We start from the raw sequence: 19,924 nt of genomic DNA, 5'->3' as shown, positions 1-19,924 counted from the left end.
ATTTTGCCATGAACCAGGAAATAGTTTACTAGCTAAAGATAACTAATGATAATAGCAGCTACTTCTAATTAGGGAATTAAATATATACTGTGAACAAGTACATTGGATGAGAGTTGTAATTGTTGATAAATAATTTCAGTTAGTACTTCTATGCATCATGAATTTCACTTCAGCATGTTGCACTTGCTAATGGATTCATTCTGAAGAAGCTAAAAAAAACATTTTTTTTTCACCATGGATTTATTCCTGATGAAAGCATATTATGTTTTTATCCCAATGTAACGCACGGGCATATTTGCTAGTTATTATGAGGAGAGAAGATGAGTTTCATCTATATGAACATGGCACGTAGCCGTATTCAACACAATGAAAATTGAGTAAAACTCCGTCAGGAGTATTTTGTTTCTTCCTCACGTATCGGAAACCGAGCGTAACTCTACTGGAAGCATTCATCGTAACACCATACAATTTAAAATACTTTGCCCTGTTCATTTCTCTTATAATCCATCTTTATTAGCTTGTTTTTTCAGCCGAAACAATGTTTTTCGCTCACAACAAATCATTTGGAACGGTGTTTCGACTTTTTTTCAGCGAAACGAACGGGGCCACTATACAAGCCTATAAAACTGAAAAATCTTTGATGTTAGGGCCATTTTCAGGGTAGGTATTATTGCACTTTTCCAAAAGTCAGCTAAAGAGGTGTGAGAGTGACGATGTCCAGACTCTGCCCCGTATGTTAATGTATACACTCGTTATAATCACACAAAAAAATTAGAACGGAGAATAAAAGTGAAAATATTTTAACAGTCATTTTGTATACACTCTGAAGGCGTGGCATCAGCTACGAAACTCTCGGTGTTCAACACCTCAGTACCTTCGCTAAACAGGATACATGCATGATTTCCCACACATTAAACATTAAGAGTGATCACCTGGACCGGGCTATCCTTATCAACAACAAACGATCTAGCTACCTTGCCTGAAGGCAGTGTCCACTTCAACGGTGTACGAACCATGGTATCCTCTGAACTTGAACTCTCCTTGGTGATCGACATTGCCGTTCAGTACGGGTCAGCCACTCTTGTTTGAGAGCAAGGTACCTTCTGCCAGCCTCGTTGATTCGTCCCATCAGCGTCGACCAGATGCGCAGTGCTCTCGAAACATAAACATCTCCCAGAATCCCCAGAGGATGATCCCCCCAACAGCAGGATGTGCAAATGCTTCACGGAGGAACACCTCTAGATCATCAGCTCGTATGTGTTCATTCTCTGCTGTGACATCCAACTCAGTAATCCAGATCGGGAGACCTAGTATGGCGAGCTTGTCCAGGGAATCGCATATGATTTCTCCCACTGGATGGCTGATATGACCTTGCACACCGATCCCACCAACTGGGGCACCCCGCTCTTGGAGATCAACTACCTGTTCAACGAATTTCTCAGGGGTAGATTTTGTGTCACATCCATCTTCGACGTTATAATCATTAACAAACAGGACAGCAGAAGGATCAAGCTTATGTGCTTCTCTGAACATGTAAGCTCTAATGTCCCTTCCCAATCTATCTTCATAGAAGGACCCATGTAGCATCTCATTGTTTACATCGTGATGTCTAAATCGATCTTTGTACCTTGACAACAGGCTTTGCAAACGATTTTGGATGGCAGCCATTAAGTGGTGGCCCTTGCAATGACCGAACCCAAGGTTGGACAGCGTCTTCTACTTCCCAGAATAAACAGTGGCCACGAACCTGTATCTTATGTTTCTCAGCAAAATTCAAGCAACTCATCAGAATCTTTATAATTAAGCCGCCCTTGTTCTGCTTCTGTATGGTACCATTTCAATTCATTCTCAAATACAGCCCAATTGAAGTTCTTCACAAAAAACTCAGCAAGATCCTCGTTCTCAATGTTGTGCCTCGCGATGCACGATCCAAATGGAAAGCTATTCTCGGTCTGTTGTATCCTCACAGATGAACCTAAAAGATTCACTGCATTTGATCCTTGGAACTTAAGAACAACATCACGCTTTCTCACCTGTCAGCAGAATCGAGAAAGTTCATATAGTATAAATTTAGCCAACTGGAGGTTTACTGGTTTAGTTCCACAAAACCCCAGTTTTTTTGCTATGGTACTTAATCCTAAGTTTCATGGTCCAAGCCGTCATAAATTCCAAATTTCTTAGCTAGTGACATCGAGCATTAAGTTATGGTCAAAAGGTTTCATAACCACCCCCTCCCACCACCACCACCACCTTCATGAATAGACTATATCAACAAATTTAATTACAATAAAAAAAAGTTGAGCAGATTAAGGGCAGCTAAGCCATTATTTGGTTATGATAGGGTTTTGTGAAACTTTATGAATGTATAAAAATGTCATTGATTGCAACCGCCCATGAAATATGTGCCTTTCTGCAATTATGTGAAATTTACACTAATAACAAAGCAAAAAAATCACCACTGTTGAAAATAATGGTTGTATCATGCACGATCACATATGAATTGGAAGAACTCACATCGAAAACGTGAAATGCATTAAAGTTTACCTTGTCTGTTTTCTCCTTCAGATACTCAAACCTTGCTTTTCTGTCGACTGGATATATTTGAAAGTCCATGACTCTGAGATCAACACCTGGAGGAGGGCCTTGAACATATGCAGTAACTTTGGATGGCTGCTTTTCAAGCTTGAATGCTCCATTGATTTCATACCATTGATCCCCATCAGCTTCCACTTGCCCACCATTGACCCATTGGTTATTATCCACAGCAAGACAAACATTTACATGGTGACGTCCATGTCCTCCAGACCCAACTCGTACCCAAGCAGATACTCTGTAAGTGACATGCAACCTTAGTTTATCAGTTATGACCTGAGAAGGACCCATCCAAACATCTGTGCGGTTCGTGGCAAGGATATAACGACCACTTATATGTTTCTGACTTGCACGGTCCTTCAAGATAGAAGATAGCATATGGGGTGTTTCAGTCTGGATACTCAATCGACATGAACCCATAGGACTCCACCCAGCAAGCCCACGAGTGAAGGCATTATTGTGCAATAGATTAGTTCCATACAAAACGTTCTGCAATATTTAGTAAATATTCTTGAATTAGAGAGGACACTTTCAGGATCATTCACAATCAAATAATCTCAATACTGTAAGAAGCCATTAGCCTACAAACCTCAATTTTTGGGCACGGTGCAGCTTGTAGCTTTCTTGCTGGAGATAAGACAAGCCCATCTACAAGAATGTCAATTCCAGCAGGAGGCCCTTCTATGAAAATAACAGCTTTGGTAAAGGGAGCATGAAGGAGGAACTTTCCTTTCAAATGTGTCCATTGCTTATCAGAAGTCTGGTTTCTTTGATTATAGAAAAAAAATAGTAAGATAATAATGTAATTGGCTCCTAAAAAGAGCATTGTCAACAGAGAACAAGAAACAAAAACAACTTACTTGGCAAGTCCCACATATCGCTCACGACCATATTCTTGTACCCACAGAGTAGCACGCACTTCAGTATCATTGGCACTCCCAAATATTCGAACAGCAGAACTGATCTCATAAAGAACTTTCCGCTGCACCCTGCCTGTGATCTCTTGCTGGATGCCATTCCAATTGTGAACCCGTCCAGTTGCAGAAGCGAAATAGCTGCCATTTAAAGGCCGGACATTCCCATATGCAGTGAACTCATGTCTGCAGATATTGCATCCTCTTCCTGACCAATTTTTTAACCCATCTTCGAAGTGAGGATTTTTAATTATAGTCTCAGCTCTACTTGGTACTTTTACTTCCTTCAATTCAAAAGGAATCATTAATCAACAAAACCGAGGCTGTAAGAGTTTGTGCACCTTTTTTTATGCCATGAAGACAATGAATGAAGACCCCAGAACCAAAGGGTATATATGTTATGCACAAAGTTAAATATCAAGCTCATGGAGATCAATACAACAGAATGTTGACAGTAAAATCTTGTGCACTGCATTCCTCGTACCGATTTCATTAGAACTAAATGAAAATAGAGCTTACAAAGAATTTCATCACTCCATGAAAGATCAGGCATAAATTAGGTTAAGTTCTGATTATTTTTTCATTAGACTTCTGAAAAAATATAAAAAGTGCATAACAAGATATTGATTAAAAAAAGGTAAATCAAACATTTAGTTCAAGAAAATATTACAAAAAGCACATAAGAACTCACTTTTGACTGTTTATGTCTGGAGCAAGTAATAGTGACAGAATCAATGACAAGATCCACACCAGCTGGAGGTCCTTCCAGGTAAAATACAACATTTTTTGGCATGTTTGTCAAAGAAAAGGAGCCTTCCAATTTGTTCCACTTTTCTTTCGAGGCAACCACACTGTTACATCAAATTCGATCGTCAATCAAGGATAGTATCAAAAGAATTTGACTGTTGAAAAATTTTAAGTACAATACCTTCCAACAGGGTTATAATGCGTGGATCCATCTGCATTTTGCAACCTAAGGGTTCCTTTGACTTCAACCTGGCCTTGGACATTCCCATCAACTCTAACGAAAGCAGAAACTACATAAGCAGTGCCTATAGACACTTGATTCGTAATATCTTGTTCAAGACCCTGCCAGTGTTCTGTTCTCTTTGAAACAACAGCATAGTTCTCTCCTGAGTTACCTCTAATACCATCAAGGAAACCAGACCATTGTGATGCCACATAAGCATGGCAGCAGATGGGATTCCAAGGATGAAGGCCTTTAGAAAAATCATAATTTAAAATGATGTTCTCTGTTCCACCAATTGATGAAGCTGACCCCTCTGTTTTCTGAAGAAAATCTATAGTTAATAAGGCTATAAGGCAGAGAATCTAGTAGACAAATTAGTATCTAAGTCAGGGATATGTTTAACAAAAACTAAAATGCAAGCTGTCTTCAATGTTAACAATAGTTCTTGCACATGTTCTGGATGATCAAATAAATATGACATGTTCTCAGAAATAGTTTCAGCAGACAATAATCCTTCCTTTTCGAGGGCCATTGAGAAATTGCAGACACACAAGCAAGCAAGAGATCCATTGCAATACCTTGTAGGAGATGGTGACTGAATCTATGAGTAAGTCCACACCAGGAGGGGGGCCTTCAAGGTAGAACACTAAACGTCTTGGTAGAGTTGTTAGATTAAATGAACCTTCCATCTTTTCCCAGCGTTCTTGTGAGGCCAAAATCCTAGTAATAACTGCTTAATGATAAAACAGTGCTGATGATATATTACACAACACACTGAATGATGGCTTATGGTCGAAATACCTTGCAATAGAAAGATAGTTAGTAGAAGACCCCTCCTCAAGTTTGAGAGTGATCTGAACTCCAATGGGCTCATGAACTTCCCCATGAACTCTGACATATGCAGCAACAAAGTACTCAGTACCAAGGGTGACCTTTTCCGTTATGTCCTGCTCAAGCCCCTGCCAACTCTGTGTGCGATGAGTAAGAACAGCATAGGTTGACCCTGAATGTGGCCTTACACCATAATGGTAACCTGATCCTTCAACGGCTACAAATGCATGGCAACTATTTGGTTGCCACAAATGTAGATCCTCAGAAAAATCACTGTTTGACAGAATGTTCTCCATGACAACTTCGTCAGAAGCACTGTGCTTATCTACTGCCTGCTCAACATTGCACAGGAAACAAAATGTTAATGTGCCTAGCATCATGACAGAGGGCATAACCTGGGAAGCCATGGTTGGCAAATAATCTAATATGCATAATATATTAAGTTATATAGAAAAGTTGATCTCGGGAAACCACATTTGCTCAAAAAGTTTCAAAGCTTCTAGCAGAAAACAGAAAAATGGAGAATACTATCTCCTAACAAGCCACATGGTCTTTATTCAGTTTACTTTGCACAAACATTTGCTTAAAAAAACATTTTTATTTTCATGGTTTTTCTATCTCGGGTAATAATACACTAAAAAGGGAAAGGACATAATTATGATGCAACATGTTTGCAAGCATGCCCCTTGTTTGCGACACTGGTTCAGTCCATCTTGACTTTTGTGCTGACATCAAAGATGTACCTTACTAACAATAAAACAAAGAAATTAACATCCCATCATTAAATGAGAAGATAGGTCGAAGCCCTTGACAGCATTTGCATCACATAGCAGGCCTCTCTGGTCGGGGAGGATAGTTGTGATATTTGGAGTAATCCTGACAGCCTGACACAACTGGCACATGCTTCAGCTAAAACATATGATTTCTTCTCAAAAGTTCTGCATGATCTACTCTACTCGAGTGCCCAACATGTCTCGGAATCTCCCAAACCCAATGGGTTGCATTTGGATCTAGGAGGCTTCACCAGTATTGATAGAGACAAGATCAGCTGAGTGAGATCTACTCAAAAAAGCAAACATGCAACCTCAAACCCGCAAAGGTAAAATATGTACAACCGATTGCAGCATACGCACCTTGAATTAATCTTTGTTCAGTGGGAAATCAAATCAACAGCTGATTGGCTATGCTAATGAAACCACCAAACAATCCTATATATGCAAGGCCTACCGGAACAATCAAACAAGCATCCACAGCAAGAAAGGAATGCAGCGGCCGTTGCTATACCTTGGGCTCGGAATCGGGACCCTGTGGATCTGGTTGCGGGAGCGCGCGGCCGGCCCGGCGAGGGTGGAACAGAGACGATAGCCAGCCGCAGCGCCTCCTCATCTCATCCAACCCGGAAATCCCGTTCCGCGCAGCAGCAGCAGCTACCCGGCGGATGGCACGAAGTCAAAACAGGGGAGTGGAAGTGGAAGGAAAGCCGCGTAAGGTAAGCGGTGGTTGCCTTCCCTCACCTCACCTACCTAACTGGCTACCGAGGTGGCGGCACCGCCGACACGACAGCTTGGGACGCAAGGGTAAGCATGCTTCGGGACGGCACGGAGATGCGCCCGTGAATGCGACAGCGGCGCCGAAGCGTCTTCCACAGGGAATGCCGGCGCGCGTGCGTGCGTCCGGAGCGATGGAAAAGGAATCGGATGCGAAGAATGCCGCGCGAGGAGGATTACTGGATTAGGAAGGCCCAGGTTATCCTACTCACGCTCGTCTCCTGGGTCTTCGAGGCATAAAGATGAACACCTTCCCCTAAAGCCAGACGAGTGCGCGGAGCCACGGAGGTAAGCAGTACCTCTCTGCAGGATCGGCGGCCCCTGACCCCTGGAGACGGAGGCCGCGCCGTGTCGGTGTTCGGCGAGCTGGGGCGGCGGCGTGACAGTCGAGTAGCAGAGGACGCGGGGGGGGGGGGGGCGGGGTTGGGGGGCTGGGGCCTGGGGGGGGGGTGGGGGGGGAGGGAGGAAGGAGGATCCAAGTGAAATTGCTGCGCAAGCTGCATCATACTGTACATTCAGATACCGAACTTTTGAGCAATGCGATCGCAAAGTTTTTTCACTCTTTCCGTCACATAAAATCTTTGACATATGCATGAAATATTAGATACAGATAAAAAAATAACTAATTACACAGTTTGATTGTAAATTATGAGATGAATTTTTTGAGCCTAGTTAAACCAAGATTGGACAATAATTATTAAATACAAACAAAAATGCTACAGTGCCAAATACTGATTCCTAACCCTAATCTAAACAAGGCCGAAGTCAACATCATGAAAAGGTGACGTGTTCACGTTAGAAGGCAAAAAAATTGGCTCATGGACGCTGTTGGAACCTGGCTTTTGCCACAGACCATAAAAAAAGATTGGCTTTGCCGGCAGCCATTACAAATATAGCCCCGTTCGTTCGATAAAATAGTTTTTTTTCTTATAATATTTTAACATAAACATCAACATAAATTAAATTTCAACATCAGCGAACAGGTGATGATATAATTTACTACAAGACACTACAGCCCTTATAATAATATTTCACAACCAAACTAGTCATATAACACGTAATATATGGACAAGTTTGCTCTGCCCTTCCATTCACCAATAGAAGTGTACGTTTCAGCTACATAATTTACTGTACACGGCATGTTTCAGCAAAAAAAACAAAAGGCACAGTAAACAGGTTTAGCCACAACAGGCTATCAAGTACACTACTAAATCACACATTACAAGGTTATTATTTCTTCTTGGACCTGACGACCTTCTTCGCTTTTTTCCTTCTGATGAACAACAACAATAACAACATAGCCTTTCAGTCCTAAGCAAATTAAGGTGGGCTAGAGTTGAAATTCACCAAGAACCCCAAGTCACGGTTCAGGCACTTCAATAGCTACTTTCCAAGTACTCATATTCAAACATAGATCTCTAGTATATCTCAAGCTTTCAAATATCTTTTTATTGCCTTCCTCTGTCGACAGAATATCGTCGGAAGTCCTCCGATGGGTATCCCACGAAGGTAGATTGATCGGCAGAGAAGCGTGTGATCAAGAACAAGAAGGCAACAGAGACACACGAGTTAGACAAGTTCAGGCCATCAGTATGACGTAATACCCCTACTCATATGGTCTGTTGGTTTGTATTAGTTATCGTATGCTATTGCGTGAGTTTGAAGGGGGTCCCAGTCCGCCTTATATAGTCCGGGGGCAGGGTTACAAGTCGGTTAGATCTGAGAGATAACCAGAAAGTAATAACAGATTATAGGAATCTTGGGATCATACGCATCCTAACAGATCTCGTAGTATCTTCAGGATATCTTCCCGGTGTCTTGCGGGAGGCGCCGAGCAGAGTCGTGCCCCGCAAGGCTTCGTCTTGTGGGTTGGGCCGCCCCTAGGGGCGCAGTCCATGTGGTCTGCCGTGGGTATCCGGGGTCGTACCTCCACAGCTAGTCTCCGAGCACCTTGTACCCGTTGTGCAACGCCATCTTGAGCTTGTCTGAGCAGGTGCGAATAAAGTCGAGCAGTCAAACTCATGGTCCGACCACCGTGATGAGTTGCCGAGCAGTTGTGAGCAGTTGCCGAGCAGCGTGAACTGTCGTCGAGCAGCGTGAACCGTAGCCGAGCAGTAAAACCCAAGTACGGCTTGCCATAAGATTGTAAGGAGCTCAAGTTCAGAATCGAAAATTTTCTTCGTAGTGGACCAAGTGTGCCCACTTAGAGTCCGACCACGAGAAAAGGAGGTAGTCTTCTTCAGCTTCAAGAGGCGCAGAGTCTTCCAAATTTAAGCAAACACACTCACCGCAAGGTGAAGTGTGCCCACTTAGTCCCCGAGCCTGATAGTAGATAACGTAGTCATGTGGTGCTAGGGTCCAAAGTAGAAGAATAGTAAAAGACCAGCTGAGCAGACAGCCAGTCCCCGGGCGTAGCCCTGAAGTGAGAAAAAGCACATTCACCGTAAGGCGAAGTGTGCCCACTTAGTCCCCGAGCCTGACAGTAGGTGACGTAGTCAGGTGGTGCCAGGGTCAGAAACAACAGTCAATTGAAGAAAATCCCCAATGTGGTGAGGAACCGAGACGTAATACTGACGCAGTCCCCGAGCCACTTTAGGAAATCTTGGAGAAAACAAACCACGGAGAAAATACCAGAGTAATGGTTGTACAGTAGTAATTACTGAGCCATAACGATTGGTGGAGAAGTCGGCGAAAATTCGGCCGGCCGTAACAAATTACGGAGATAAATCGGCGATACGGGCCGTGGTTGCGCGAAAGCCCAGGTAACGGACCACCTTGCTGTTGCGGAGAATTTGGAGAGGCATAAATTACGGGAACGGTTTCCCAAAAACCCTCAAATGCGAAAGAGTGGAAAAAGTGCTTTATAACTGCAACCGCCGCATCCCACATTCCCACCTTTGCCACTTTGCCATTTCGTCTTCCTCCTCAGCCCTCGCATTTCTAGATTCGCATCCACACTTGCTTCCACCGCCAAACCCTAATCAGATCTGAGAGATGGCACCGAAGAAGGGAGCTGCGAAACCAAAGAAGACAAGCCCCAAGAAGGCGATTGCCAAAGCTCGGCGTGACGAAGAGTGGGTGCCGTCATGAATGGGAGAGGCGGAGCTCAACAGATTGGTGGAAGCGGGCGTTCTGCCTGACCGCGTCACCGCCGAATGGCGGCCGGCCCTCGGTGAGCCGTTCCCCATGCCTCATACCGACGAAGTGGTGGTATTTGAGGATTATTTCTGGCGTGGGTTGGGATTTTCTATGCATCCATTCCTGAGGGATCTGTTGGAGCTCTAGGTGGTTAGTCTGTGCAATCTCCACCCAAATACCATTTTGCACATCTCGATCTTCATCCATTTCTATGAGGCATATCTTGGAATCCTTCCCCACTTCAACCTCTTCTATCACCTGTTCTGGCTAAAGAAGAGAGGCAGCGGTGGTTCCAAGGTGGCGGAGTGTACCTTCAGCTGCGCAATGGAATGGCGGGCGAGTACCTTACTGTGCTGCTGAACACGTCGCTGAAGGGGTGGAACACTAGGTGGTTCTACATGAAGCAGAGCCACCCAACCGTCCGCTGTGACGCTGACCACATCCTGGAGAGCCAGAAGAGCTAGTCGGAGTTGCCAAGCAGTGCTAATATGGAGCAAGTGAGGGAGCTCCTTGGCTTAATAAAAGGTGTGAAGACCAACGGCGGATTGGTGGCGACGAGCTTTATAGTTCGCCGCGTTCAGCCCTATAAGGAGAGGGCGCACCCAGCCTTCGAGTTCAAGGGAGAGACCGATGGTACCCGGGAGAGGCCGGAGATGCTGTCGAGGGATGTTGTGGAAGAGCGGGCTGTAGAGCTATTCGCTCCGTTTGTCTCCTTCAGCATGTCAGGGTATACGAAACCCTTTAACTACAAGAATCTACGTCCTAAGGTAAATATCTCAGTTGTGTATTCTTGATGCTTTTTATCTTTTGTCGTTGCCGAGCAGTGGACTGATTCACTTATGCGAAGATCCACTCGCAGGAAAGAGCGGTGTACTTCTTGGGCGTGTTGAGGAGCGATTGGCCGAAGGGAGTAGACACCCGGCCACCGCCATAGCCTAAGGAGGAAACCGTTAGCATCTCATTAGAGAGTCCATCCCTGGTGTCGGAGAAAATCCAGGGGAAGAGGGCAGTGGCAGACGAGCCAGCCCGGAAGAAGAGAAAGACAGTAGGTACCGCTCCCCTCAAGCTGGGCGGCATCTCGCTTGGTGGTGACCAGACCACTCAGACACGAAGGACCACGTTGTTCGAGTGGTCGGATGATGACGACGTTCCGGTGGCTCCTCCACCGAGCACGAAGGCACCTCCATGCAGCGCGCGCGTGGAGGAACAATCGATGGGAGGGGAGGAAGTTCCCCAACAACGACCGACGGAAGTTCCCGAGCAGCAGGTAAGGGGAGCCCCGGAGCGGCAAGCGGAGGAAGTCCTCGAGCAGCAGGCGAGGGGAGCCCTAGAGCGGCGGGCGGAGGAAAGGCCAACGGCAGAGACTGCAAGATCTCCACCCCAAGATGCAGGCGTCGACCCCAAGGCCGCGGCTGGGGGCTCTGGTAGGCACCGCCGGTTCAAGAAATTGTACCGGTAGACCAAACCGTAAGTATCCTTGTCTTGGAGTTACTTTGCCATTATTCCTTAGCTTTTTTGGCGACTGACGAGCTGAACTGATGCAGGACAAGGCGTGCAGAGGATTCGACCCCGCCTATCCAGACTGTCGAGAAACCAAAGGCTGGTCCCAGAGCAGAGGAGGTGGCGGTAGACCCTATTCCAGAGTCCCCAGGTGCTCGGTGGTCTACGGAGGAGTCAGCTGCCGCTACTGGTGAACTTGGTGGCGGCGAACAGTTAGTGCCGATGGTGAACGAGTCAGCGACGGTGCCCGGGCCAACGGCGGAAGCCACCGGGTCTTCAGCGGTGAATGCAGGAGATGTCGATGCTGCACCTGAGTCTGGGGCGGCGAGGCCAGTTGAAAGGACCTAGGATGCCGCCTAGAGGGGGGTGAATAGGCATTTTTGAAAATTAACACCTTTTAAATGTGGAAACAATTAGTAAAGGGAGTTTCCAAAATGGAAACTCCAAATAAGAGTAATACCACCCCTCACAAGTTAGCCACACAGTGTACAAGGTATAAAAAATATATCTAGAAGCTACAACCCTGCAACACAAAGTTAGAACTGCGAATAAATATTTTTAGCACAGAGCTCTAATACCAGACATGTCCGGTATGCACGATTTCTGCAGAACAGCCCCAAACTTGCTCCTTTTGATTTCTATCTTCAAACCAAACTGCAGGTACCTACTAGAGATATCAATATACACAGAGAACCTGCACAAGAGCTGGAGCAACACAAATATCAAATAAAATACGAATTGAGACACGATATTTGTTTTACCGAAGTTCGGACTCGTTCGAGTCCTACTCTCCATTGAGGGGGCTGCGGGCGACCTAGCGAAGGTCAGCCCTAGAGCATACCACGAAGGTCACTCTAGCCAGAGTCTTTTCCAACTCCTTTTCCTCCTTCCACTAAATGATTCCGAGGCGGCGGAATCGATCGTTACAAACTTTCCATGGCACACCACAATCTCTCGGGTGCTCTCCGGTGACGCCTAACCGTCTAGGACCGAAGTGTCCAAGAGTAACAAATGCGAATCACGAGATTGACAATATGCACAAGTGCTCAAGTGGTTGGATTGCTCTCATTTTGAATTTCACTCAACCCACAATTTGATTTGGCAAATATGATCAATCACTCACTAAGAGAGGGTTGGGAGAGTTGGCAAGGCTCAAAAACGTGTGTGTGTATCAGCAGAATCAGCAGCCCCCAAAGGTGGAGGCTTGGGGGTATTTATAGCCCCCTTGGAAAAACTAGCCATTTTGTAGCCGTTGCAATACCAGACACGTCCGGTATGCATACCGGACACGTCCGGTATGACTTACACTACCCCAACGGTAACTAAGTTACAGTGAAGTTGTGAGGCGTCGGAACTCCCGATGAATGTCGGAACTCCCGACCGTCGGAACTCCCGACCCTCAGCAATTTTGAAAACCATGTAACCGAGTTAAAGTATGTGAGGTGTCGGAACTCCTGACTTATTGCCGGAACTCCCGACCGTCGGAACTCCCGACCGTCGGAACTCCCGACTCATGTCAGAACTCCCGACCCTCAAGGCTTTAAAAAGTAACCGTTGGCCTCTGGTCATGAATACGGACACGTCCGGTATGACCAGGACAGTGAACCCTCTAATGTTAGTTAAAGTGCGAGACGTCGGAACTCCTGACCATTGCTGGAACTCCCGACCATTGGAACTCCCGACCTACGCCGGAACTCCCGACGAACCAACCCGAGACCAATAATTTTATAGCTGCTGGACAAATACCGGACACGTCCGGTATGAATACCGGACACATCCGGTATTGCCAGACCAGCAAGAAATCAGTTAGCTCTTTTGTCTCTCAAACACTCAAAACTCACATGGGTTGGCTTAAGAACTTATGAAACATTATCTATCAACATAATGCATCCCTCTTAATAGTACAGCATACCTATCAAACTCAAGATCAAAGGAAAAATGAATTTATACCACTTGAGTTGATCTCTTTTGAATTGATGCCGTCCCTTTCAATCTTCATCAAGTAAGGGTGCTAACATGTTGATATTGATCTTTTCACTTGAGCATAGCCATTTGAGCATGTGACTTGATTCCATTCATCAAATTTGAATAATCCCAAATGTATCAAGTCACTTCCATCAAACACTCCAATAGTGATTTGATCCTCCACATAAACATGAACATCATAGCTTGATTAGTACATCAACTAAATGCAAGTACTTTCTTCTTCACCCTAGCTAGGTTCTTCGGCCGCCAAGCCGTCGGTTGCCCTTCACCCTTGCTTAGTACCTCGAAGCCTTTCCTTGCTATCTTCACCATCTCAAGCCATCAAGTCACATCTTGTGTTGAATCATCCATTCATGTATTGTTATCTTTTTCATTTCAATTTAGCAAGCTTCAAATATGAGACCAATCCATATGCAATCCCTTATGTCTCATTAATTAATTCTTATAAGCTTGCTTTCACATAGAACATGGAAATCCCACAATAAATAAGCATTTGTATGAATTCTATTTGCATTGTTGTCTTATGCTTGAACTAGATTGTTTATACAACAACATATCATTTTGGCTTTCATTAAGTACCTGTGAGATACCTTATTACCTGTTCACACTTAGCAAACGTGTTAGACCTTTAATCACGTTGTCATTCAATCATCCAAAACCCACTAAAGGGCTAGATGCACTTTCAATCTCCCTCTTTTTGGTGATTGATGACAACTTGATTAAAGCTTACAAAAGAATATAAACATTTAAACTTTTGGGTTCAATGATTTATGAGAGGCTCCCCCTTAATATGTGCTTATGATTAGAATTCACAAAATAACATCAAATGTCAATTGCACATACTAAAACATATATGAGACTCCCCCTAAATCATTGCATCCGTGGGGTGCATGTGTGTGTGACAAAGTAAAACTATGATGCATATGACAAGATATATCACACAAGAATAAATATAAAGACATCACATCAATTATTTTCACTCTGGCATGCATAGACCTTATGAAAACAAATACAACACATGTATGTCACACATAGCACTCATTACACATTTTCTCTCAAGTCCACAAGCCACTGAATTATATATTAAGATCATGTCTCAAGAGATACAAAGATAAAGCATAAGTGAGTCTCATCTCTCACATGATACAATCTATCTCAAATCCAAGATACATCAATGAAGCTCAAAAACGAAAACTACAACCTGCAGTACATATCATCAGGTACAAAGATAAGCCAAATGAAACAAATATCCTGACACTTTAATCAGTCTCTCTCCCCCTTTGTCATCTATCACCACAAAGGTCCAACAATGACAAACTAAGGACAAAAGGGGCTACAAGCTGTATCTGATCTCTGGCATCACTCATCATCATCTTCATCTCCCCTAGCATCTTCGTTATCTGAGCGTGTAGCACCGGCTGGACGAGAACCACCTGTGCCAGACGGGTCATAGCCACTAGACCTATAGTAGCCGCCACCAGTGAGGTCACTCCACCAGTCAGAAGCATAGTTATATGCAAAACTAGGACGTGGCTGAGAGTGAGTAGGCACACGAGCCTATAGTGGTAGAGTGTCAGGGTGCTCTGGTGCCTGCTGCTGCTGCTGTCTCTGAAGGAACTCAGCATACTCTCTGTTGTATCTGGTCTGCTGCTGCTCCTCAGTCTCAGACTCACTAGCTGCCTCATCTGATACTGGAGACCTAGGAGGCTCAAGCTCAAGCCTAGAAGCAATTTGCTTCAAAGTTCAAGTATCCTTCCTCCTAGCCTCCCTCTCCTTCTACTGCCTGGTCTAGATGTCTCTGCACATCCCGAATATAGAGCTAAAAAGCCTATGGATAGGCGAGGGAGGACTACCACGGCGTGAAGTAGAATGTGAAGGAGCACGTGGTGAAGGTGAAGCTCCTACTGGTGCACCACTCTTAGGTGCATCTGCCTCTGGTGCTACTGCTGCTCCTCCTGGTCCTGCTAGAGGTAACCCTGTCTCAGGCAGATCTGCAACAATATTTAGGGCCTTGTGAATCTTGTCATACTCGAATGTGTGCCCTGTCACCTGCTCAATCATATACATGATATAGGGAGCAAATCCACATCCCTTAAGTGGCCTCTCTCCCACACTCCTGATCTCTGACCAAATGAAGTCAAATATGCTGAACGGCCGAGCATGAGGTGCCATCCTATGGAGCAGGTTCCTAGAGTAATCTGCAATGTTGCCCTTATCTCTACCATTGCAGTCAATAGTCTTCCTAAACATCATGTCTAGGTACCTGTAAGTAGGGTGAAGACCTAGAACCTTCCCCACTGCTCCTCTCTCACCTCCTGGTGGATACATATAGGCGAGCTGCTCAGGAGGTAAAACCTGCTCGGTGTGGATCCTGTCCCTCTGGAGATCATCCTCTAAGAAGCCAAGCTGAGCGGTGAAAACATCATAATCAACACTGTACCACTAGCCCTCAAGCATCCAGTGCATCCGCCTCTCATCCTCCTCAACGAACAGAGTAGCATAGAACTGAGCTACAACCTCTGTGTTCCAGTCATGCTGGAACTCCATGATCTCATAAACCCCAGTGCACTGGCAAATAGCAATAGCATGATCAACTGAGGCCTTCTGCAACTCTCTAATGTACTGCCAGTCAATCCACTGAGACCTGGCAATCACTGGGTTCCTAGTGAGAATCACACTGGAGTAGTAGTCCAGGTGAAAGGCTATCTAGAAGCGGTGATCGTACTGAACCTTAGGTAAGCCCCTCGGATCAACCCTTCGCTCATCTCTAGCTCTCCTGGTCATACCCTTTCCCCTATAGTCAACTCTGGGAACATAAGAGGGCACATTTGGTAGACGTGTCTCAAGTAGACCATAATGCATACCCTGACCAGGCTGGTGCTGAACTAGAGGAACTGACTCCTCCTCCTCAATCTCCTGCTCCTCATCTGAGCTATCACCATCTGATCCTCTGTCAGTGCTCTTCCTCTTTCTTTCTTCTCTAGACTCCACTCTGAACTCATCAGTGTCAGTGTCAGAAGAAGAGCTCCCTGATCCCTCTGCATATTGAGGTGCTACACTAGAGGCAGCTCTGGTAGACCTCCTGCTGGTTGGCTTGAATCCAGGATGCATTTCCTATCTTGCCTTCTTGTACTTTTCAAGTGCGGGATCATGCCTGTGCTTGGACCTCGGCTCCTGTCGTCCACTCATGGCTGCTGTCCTATATCCAAAGATTTTCAAGAAATTTCAGATACATGCCCAAAATTTAATCTCGAATTACAATTTAGACGTAGAATCTTTGATCCATGGTTTTACATCCATCTTTGACACACAATTGTCAATAGGTTTGCAAAATTAAGATACAAAAGAAGCTAAGCCTAACATACAATTCTAATATTGGATTGAATCAAAAGGAAGCAGAGGAGCTACTCTGCTGAGCCATACCGGACACGTCCGGTAGCATACCGGACACGTCCGATATGGGCGCCCAGCAACCCTAACTAGGGTTCCTTGATTCAAACCATCATGGATCAATTCCAAACTTTGGGCATTGCTTCTATATCACTAATGCAGCATATTGACCGAAGGAATTTCAAAATCATGCATTGACCATGTAGATCGGACGAGGTCCATGATTAGGGTACCTTGAGAGGAGAGATGAGAAGGCAATGTGAAATCCAAATCCCCACGCTTTCAACCTTGATGCAAGCCTTCTCCAAAGCAATCTCCCTCTCTCCTTTTTCTTGGTGAAGTCCTCGGTCGCCCTAGGTGTGGAAGAAGTCGGTGGCTAGGTTGGTTGGAAGGAGACAAGCCTGTCTGGGCTGAAGGGGTACGCTCGGTTTTATAGCCCCGCTCATACCGGACACGTCCGGTATACGCGGGCTGGCCCAAGTTATTCCAAAATGTGTTTTCTCTCTTCCAATCCCCTTTTCTGTTATTTCTCAGTCCAAAAAGGTATATAATCTTGATCCAAACTAAGTATCGTCACTTTTCTTATCCAATGCCATAAAATGATTTTCTCTTATCCAAATATTTGGCATAAACAAGATTTCGCTTACTTGAGAGAGATAGAGTGAGACAAAGTAGATTGTGGACTTAAGAAAGCCATGCCATGTGTGATTAGCCAATCAAACAATCAAGGAGAGCTATAATCATCACATGACAAGGCTATGTCACAAAGACCAAGATTCAAATAGTTTTTCAAATTCACACCACCTAAACATGCTAGTTATGTGTTTTGAAAAACATCTCTCCTATGTCACACAAATGCACATTCTAACATATAAAGGGCCTTAGATGCACTTATAATGCATGTATGTAACATACCTTTGCCTTGAGCCCACAAGAATACCACTAAGAGGATCCATGGCATGATAGTCTTTATGTTGACCTTGATTGCCAAATAATCATGCTAGATTCTAAATCAATTTTCATCCAAAGAACTACAGAGAAAGCTAGATAAATTTGTTAGTCTACAATGGTGCAAAATAGAAATTTAGCTCCCCTTAAATAAGTGCTTCAAGTAATTTGAATGACTTTCAACAAGCACTTTTATTCTATTAAGAAATTGAGAGCCAATTTTCCATTTTGACCATAAACCTAATAAATTTGCCATATTTACAATTGAGTTCAAGAGATGCTCACAATCCACTTAGTTTTGATAAATCACAAGCTTCTGAGTACGTTAAGGATATATGAAAATATATAGATCAAAGACTCAGTTGTAATTCAAATTATGTTCTGGTTGCTGCAATACCGGACACGTCTGGTAGGTATACCGGACACATCCGGAATACTCAGAACAGAAGTACTGACTTTCTGTCCCTGGCCATACCGGACACGTCCGATACGTGCGAGACAGAACCGATTAATTCGCTACTTGTGATTCTTTGTTTGGCTTTATTATTTATTGTGTACTTCAATCTCAACAAATGAATTGCTTTAGTAGAGAATTATTAAAAGCATCATATGGCAAACATGATAACTATCAAGTAAAACTTAATTATCCACTTTCACATATTTCACAAATATGCCTATTTGTGAGTCATTGAGCACAAAACAAATAAAGTGGCTATTTATGTGAGGTTTAGGTACTTGTTATCAATGGTGATGATGAAGTAAATGATATATTTATTAAATTATCTACGGGTCAACAATATAAGAGATTATGATAAGAATTGATTGATAGATTGAGTGAATATTTTCAATTTACTTGCTCAACCACCCCGAAGCCTTCATCTCATCATCAAGTACCTACATCTTTATCCTAAGCATACTTTGGTACCCAACACTTGTTGGGTCCTTTTGAGTTAGTCAACAAGTGCTTAGGCACCCAAATGGCTTTAGCACTAGTTTGTGGTGAACACATCACCTTGCTAGCGCTAACTCCATTTGTGGTCTTCCTAAGCATATCATCATAAACAAATGTGTTCGGATTAGGAGTTTTACCATTTGGGCATTCATAACTTAAATGTCCCTTTCTTATACAAGCATAGCATATGCGGCCTTTGTTTGCTCTTTGCTTGCTTTGCTTGTATGGACATCCATCAACCATGTGGCCCATCTCATTGCATCCATAGCATCTTCTTGTTGCAACTTGGGCTTCCTTTCTTGCCTCTTTGTACATTGGGCATTTCTTGGTAGAATCCCTCAACTTCTTGCTCATGAGACAAGTGTTTTGTCCATCACTCTTCATTTGCTTGGCCTCCTTGGTAGAAGCCTTTTGATTGGTGGCTTCAACCTTGTTGGCCCAACTCTTGTGTGGACACATAGCTCACTCATGTCCATACAATCCACAACCATAGCACATTCTTTTTCCATGTTTCTTGCTCTTGGTTGTGTTGGCCTTGCTTGAGATGTGATTCCTTTGTTGGGTTTTGGAGGAAGCAAGGTTTGAACTCTTCTCAAGCTTCTTCACCATGTTATCACGGTTATCTTGAGAAGGTTGTGCTTTCTCCCTACCCTTCAATTGAATCACATCTTTCTTTAATCTTTTCACCTCTTCTTTGAGCTCTATGTTTTCTATGAGATTTAGCTCAATCGAAGATTGGCTTGCTTGAGGAGCACACTCATTAGTACAAGAAACATTTAATTGAGATGGTGTACTAGTGAGTGGATGTGTGAGAGGTTGAGAAAATTTTACCGATGTAATCACAACCTCATGAGCCACCTTAAGCATGATGCTTGATTCTACTACTTCATCATGAGAGCACTTTAGATGAACATAGTTTGCTTGTAGCACATTATACTTGCTTGATAGTTCATCTAGCCTTGCCTTGAGCTCAAAGTTTTCCTTCTCTAGTTGTGAAACACTAGAAGAGGAGTTAGTAACTAAAGCATGCTCAATTAATAATTTTTCATACCTTTCACTTAGAGCCTTTAGTTCTTCCATCTTGGAGATGAGAAACAATTCTTACTTTTGAAGTGATTGCTCTTGCTTCTCAATCTCTTCTTCAAGCTCATCATTC

At 44.0% G+C, this 19,924-nt stretch overlaps 1 pseudogene; it reads right to left on the bottom strand.

Moving 5' to 3' along the window:
* Positions 1-896: 896 nt before the first annotated feature.
* LOC136551402 (endo-1,4-beta-xylanase 1-like) lies at positions 897-7,253 on the bottom strand (annotated as a pseudogene).
* Between the last annotated feature and the right edge of the window lie 12,671 nt (positions 7,254-19,924).

Source organism: Miscanthus floridulus, chromosome 4, assembly GCF_019320115.1.
Source record: "Miscanthus floridulus cultivar M001 chromosome 4, ASM1932011v1, whole genome shotgun sequence".
Classification (NCBI taxonomy): Eukaryota; Viridiplantae; Streptophyta; class Magnoliopsida; order Poales; family Poaceae; genus Miscanthus; species Miscanthus floridulus.
This window is presented reverse-complemented; position numbering and strand designations above follow the sequence as displayed.